We start from the raw sequence: 6,561 nt of genomic DNA on the forward strand, positions 1-6,561 counted from the left end.
TGATATAATAATGAAGATGATGATGATAATTATAATAAATTCATCCATAAACCCAGTACCCAATAATAGGCCCTGCAAACGTGTTAGTGTATATCTTTTCAGATCTCTCTTTAAGCCTGCATGTTTATACACATGTGGATGACACTACTGTGTAGGCTCTTTCGTAACTCAGAAATTAGCAGCACCCTGAGCAATTTCCTCATCAATAAATATACTCCTATAATATCAGTGTTAATGATGATTTATTTTTATACCATAATTTATTTATCTGTTTTCATTAGGTAGGCATTTGGAAATACGTTCTGACATGGAGACTCTTCTGTCCGTGAATGATTCTTAACTTTAAGTGTGTACCCTAGAACCTAGAACTCTCAATTTTGTTGGAAGGGCTAAAAGTCATGCATTTGAATTCTCCCATTTATTAGATGAGAAAGCCAAGGCCCAGAGAGGTTAAATACCTTTCCTACCTTCACAGATTAGAATGAGAACTGTTATCGTGCCATCCATCCATCCATCCACAACTGTCTCGTACTAATGACTGTCTTGTATGTGCAAGGCACTATTCTGTATATGGGGAATACAGCAGTGACCAAAACAGACTAAAGACCATTCTAGCATTGAAGCTGACATGATGGACGGGGAAGGGTATTGCTAACCCAGTCTCTTTTTTATTGGCTGATATTGCCAGTTTTCAAGACAGCTGGTTTCATATCTCATATCAAGGATGCCAACTAAATAAAGCTGCTCAATGCTAGACATGATCTTTTCCTCCCTGAATTTCCACCAAGGGAAAGTCGCTGGTGTAGTCTGCTAAAACACCCCCTTCTGGGGCATTTTTCATCCATTGCCAGAGGTATTTAGGTCTGCCCTACCAATTTTTGTTTTTCATTTCATTTTATTTTTTTTGCCTTACCATTTTTTTTTTTGCCCTACCAATTTTTAACAGTCCTTCTCTCCTACCCAACTCCTCACACTTGAAGAAACATAATTTGTTTCTCACAAAAGACTGCAGTCAAGCTGAAAAATGCTTTCTTTTGTTTGTCCATGAGCAACCCACAGCTGAAAGATGGGGATGGCAGAGGATATGCAGGTGTTTCTTTTCTCACAAATTTCCAGCAGGGATAGAATTGTATGCAGAATCTAGACCCAAGGGATTTGCTCTAAATTCCTTCTTTCCTTGGTCTGATGAGCATTCCCTCCTCCAAAACTTTTGGAAGCATTTCATCAATTAGTGCAAGTCAAGATTGGTACTCTTGGGGCTCCTGGGTGGCTCAGTCGGTTAAAGCCTCTGCCTTTGGCTCAGGTCATGATCTCAGGGTCCTGGGATCAAGCCCCACATCTGGCTCTCTGCTCAGCAGGGAGCCTGCTTCCTCCTTTCTCTCTGCCTGCCTCTCTGTCTACTTGTGATCTCTGTCTGTCAAATAAATAAATAAAATCTTAAAAAAAAAAAGATTGGTACCCTTAAGTATAAACTATAAAAAAGAAAATTATTGACTCATATATGGCATCAGGCCATGAAATTTGGAGTCAGAACAGCTGGGTTAAAAAAAAAAAAAGTACAACTGGGTTTCAGATCCCTACTTACCAGATATAGATAGACATGGGTGTATTAACTTTGTTAAAGCTTGGCTTCATCATCCTTCAAAGATGTCTAATTATACATAGTTTGTATAACTCTGAACTTTTTTTTTTTGACTCTGAACTTTTTAATAATAGTGCTTACTATGTTTAGTTATATCTTATGTCACTTTGCTAGGTGACCAGCTGTTCCCCTCTCCCAGATTAGAGGGAGTATTTCGGGGATGCAAAAATTTCAGTGCTAAATCTAGGCAAGTCCTAGACAAACCAGGATGCATTGATCACCCTAAGTTAGGCAGTAAACATTAGGAAAGTGTTTAGTGGGTAAAGTGTCAAGGTCATGAGAGATAAGGAAAGATGGAGAAACCATTTTTGATTGGGGGAGACTGAGATACAATAACTAAATGCCATGAGATTACCTGCATTGGGTCCTGGAACACAAAAGAGTTAGTTCGTGGAAAATGAATGAAATCTGCATGAAGTTTGTAGTGTAGTGCAAAGTATGCCTGTGTTGATTTCTCAGTTTTCATGCATATATCATGGTTATGTAAGATGTGGATGTTAGGGGAAGCAGGGAAGGGTATATATAGGAATTCTATCCTCTTTCTGCTGGTTTTCTCCCCTGACGGACTGCATGCTTTGGGTAGGCAGGGATCGGGTCTTTCTTGCTCTAAGCACACTGCCTGATGCATTGTAAGCACTTGATAAATATTTGTTGAATAAATGTAATGCAAATTAAATTAGTTAGAATGTCGAGTTCAGAGAATAGCATATCGTAAATGCCTAATGAATGTAAGTGAGTTTTGTTATGTTCTTTCTGTGAGGCACTCTTTAGTCTCAGATAGTTTATTGGCAGTTTTGATTTTTTGTGACTGTGTTCTACACGTTTCCAATGTAAATTTTATAAGGTAATTAGTACGGCATAATGGGTAGCATTAGATAACCATTCTGTTATTTGGGGGATTAGGAAACTTCAAAGGAATTCTCTCTTAAGGTGTTTCTTATACTTTTCCTTGGTGAGTCTTTCTGTTTGCTTTCTTGCTTTGAAATGCTAATGTCATGATTCCCTTTTGTCTTGTGCATCTTTTAATTTGGGTTTCAATTCTACCAGTTATCAGTACAGCCTAAACCTTCTGCCAAAGTTTATCAAAGCTGCTAAGCAGGTAAGTTTGTAAGCCAGAAGAGGAGAGAGGGGTGACAATTTGGGTGGTTCTGTGAGAACAGAAGAGAAATGCAATTTGCTTCTCTAGTAGTCTAACACCGTGGACTGTGAAGTGATTATTTCCTGTTGATTTCCATTGGGCATGTGCTCCCCTGCTTGTTAATAAACCCATCTTCATTCTTCAAATAACATCAAAGGATCCCAAAACGGTTATCTTGAAGCACAGCATTTTGGTGTGCAAAGTGTCCAAATCATGTCTAAGAATACTGGTAGTATGGTAAGGAGAATCATCTAGAGAAGTATTAGAACTCTAAGAAATGTGCTTTTTAATAATTAAGAATAGGGACGCTATTATTTATTCAGCATATAATTCATGTGGGGCATGATTGTGTGCTTTGAGCTGTATTATCTCATTTAATTCTCTTACAGGTTTCTGTGATGAGGTTTTCTTATCTCAAGTGGAAGGCTGAGAGAAATTAAATAAGTTGTCCACATTTCCAGAGCTAGCCAGTCACAAAATTGAGATTTGAACCTTACTGTGATTGACTCTGAAGCACATTTTTTCTACTACGTCATGCTGTAGTTATGAGTTTAACAAATATGTACCATGGATTTCTTTTTTCTGCTAAGATCTTTGCCAACGCTGCTGATTCTGGAGAGAGCAAAACAAACACAGATCGTGCCCACACATCACTTACAGTTTCCTGAGTACCAGACGTTAATCTAGTTGTACCTCCAATTTTTCAGAGTTTTATTTTGAAGACTGAGTGAGAGGTACAGTGCTTGACATATAGAAAGAGTGTTCAGTAGTTGTTAGCTGGCATTATTGTTACTAGATTAAAACACAGATGTGTAAGTATAAATTTTGTTAATTGCTGTGAAGCAAAGGTACATGGAATTGTGAAAACATACTGAGGAGGGCCTGATCAGAGTCTAGAAGGTGGGTGGGGGGGGTGGGCGGATGTGAAGGCTTATTAGAGGAAGGCATAAAAGGGAAGAAGAGTTATCTGGGCAGAAGGAGCAGAGTGTGCAAAGGCCCTGAGGCAGAAGAGAAAATTCTACATTTAAGGAAGTGAATGCAAGTGTGATGGAGCTTGTAAAACAGGACGACTTGCAATAATTTTCTCTGCAGTGTTTCCCCTAAACCAGGCATTTTTCCAAGTCTTTGTCTTCCCCTGTTGGCACCTTCACAGTTCTCAGATCCTATATCCTAACTCTATAAGCAGGCATTTCTGCCTGTCAAATTTATCTAAAATGAAAGGTACCTATACAAACCTACTTAGAGACTTATCTTAGGGCACAAAGAAATCTTGCTTCTATTGTGTTCCATCTTTGCAGATTCTATCCATAGATTAGGTAGCAGGCTGATGGGTACAATTTAAATTCAGGGAAACAGTTCTGTCTTGAAGAAAAGAGATAATTGGGAATGAGTCATTGTCTTTTTAAAGAGCAGTGAGATATAGAAAATTTGCAGACATAAGTCTTGCACGTGCTAATTCCCTGCCAATGTAGGTAGAGTGTGCTACCTGGAAAGGGATGTCCCCGGGGTATCAGAGACCAAAAATAATCATGTTGAAAGAAAACGCTTGTAAGGAACCTAATACTTATCTTGTCATTGTAGTAGACATATTGCATCTGTAGTGACTTCAGGGGACAGAAAAAAGGGAAACGTGCAGGAAATGACTAGAACAAATACTGTTTGAGGAGGGCTAAAGATTAATGAGGCTTCCTAAAAAGAAAATGAGATAGGACAGAGGACTTCCTGTGACTATCATATCTGAAGCTTCTTTCAGGTCTGATGTGCAGAGTATTCTGGGCATGGTCAAATGAAGAGGACAGAGACCAGGAAAAATGACTTTTTAAGTCAAGTTTAGAGCTGGTGACATATTCAGAATCATGTGGCTGATGAGAGGGGATTCTTCCCGAAAGTCAAATCCTGGGTTTAACTGTGAGTAACCATTAGACAATCCCAAGGGGAGAGATATTCTACAAAATATCTGACCATTGCTTTTAAAAAGGGTCAAGGTCTTGAGAGACAAGGAAAGACAGAGAAACTATCTTTGATTTGGGGGAGACTAAGGAGATATGACAACTAAATGGAATGAGATAGCCTGTATTGCGTCCTGGAGCACAAAGGAGATGTTAGTGGAAAACTAATGAAATCTGCATAAAGTTTGTAGTGTGGTGAAGGGTATCATGCCTGTATTGATTTCTCAGTTTTCATATATATACCGTGGTTATGATGTACGCTGTTGATAGTAGCGGAAGCAGGGTAGAATATAAACAGGAACTCTGGACTATATCTACAATTATTCTGCAAACCTACAAATTACTTCAAATTACAAAATTAAAAAAATATGTGGCCACACAAAAGCCATATGGCCAAAGTTTCCACCTTATAGATAAGGAGACTGAAACTTGCAGAGGCCACATGTCTACGTAGAGCCTTACTTGGTTACTTAACTCTGTTGGACTTGGAGAATATGGAGATAAGAAATATTTCCCACCCAGGGGGATCTATCCTGGGTTTCTGCAAAAGACTTGGAGGATCCTAAAGGGGTCTTTCCACACTACTACATATTGAGGCTATTTTAATATTTTTTCTATTTATAGTTTTTACAAATGTACAAAATGGTGTCTGCTAGGAAAGGACAAATCTTTAGCATGGTCTATAGAATACTTCTCCTTTGGCCTCACCACCTCCCCATATTTACTTCTCTATAATCCGCCCATCGTAGTCTTTCTCCAAATGTCTCATGTACTTTCCTGCCCCAGGACCCTTTCATCTGCCTGTAGAGTGGCATCCCGGCTCCCATACTCACATAGTGCTGGGATTCCATCTTCAGGCCACACCTTCCCCTAAGGAGCCTTCCGTTATGGTCTATTCCACCTCCTATTCCTAAGAACCAATTAGTCCATCAATTTTTTTTTTTTTTCTCTATGGTATCCTGTGCCTTTCTAGTGAAGCAACCAACACAGTTCAGCTTACATGTTCATTGTTTTGCCCTGTACAATACTACTGTTAATACATACATTAGTAGCTTTCTTCCCCATTTTTTTAAATTCCCCATTTTTTAAAAGATTTATTTATTAATTCGAGAGGGAGAAGGGAGAGAGAAAGAGAGAGAGACAGATAGCATGCAGGAGTTCAAGGGAAGGGGCAAAGGGAGAGATACCCAAGCAGACTCCTGCTGAGTGCAGAGCCTGCCACGGGGCTCGATCTCATGAGCCATGAGATCAGGACCAAAGCTGATTCCAAGAGTTGGATCCTCAACTGGCTGAGCTATCAAGGTACCCCTTTATTCCTCATTTTAAAACAACATCTCAGATGCTATTCTTTATTTTTTTAATTATTATTTATCTGAGGGAGAGAATGAATGGGAGAGAGAGAACATGAGCAGGAGGGCAAGGAGGGGGTAGGGAAAGGGAGAAGCAGACCCTGCTGAGCAGGGAGCCCGACATGGGGCTTGATCCCAGGACCCTGGAATCGTGACCAGAGCCAAAGACAGATGTTCAACTGACTGAGCCACCCAGGCACCCCAATTATTCATTATTTTTAATCCTGGTATGCCGTCACCCCCCTCCCCTTCAGTATCCTGAAACCAAAAGTGCATGCAGTGTACCTCCATCGATAAAGTGAGTAGTATGTTTCTTGGGGGAGTTTTCTTTTTGCATGGCATGTTTAACACATGTCATTTATCACGAATTCATGTCTAGATTCCAGGGCTCTTTCAGAGTACTGGCACATGATAGACATTTAAACTACCTGTTAAATAAATAATATTTGAGATGCAAGCTGGACAATTGATACAATTGTCTGA

This window comes from Lontra canadensis, unplaced genomic scaffold (assembly GCF_010015895.1).
Source record: "Lontra canadensis isolate GAN:19392208 unplaced genomic scaffold, GSC_riverotter_1.0 scaffold5, whole genome shotgun sequence".
Lineage (NCBI taxonomy): Eukaryota > Metazoa > Chordata > Mammalia > Carnivora > Mustelidae > Lontra > Lontra canadensis.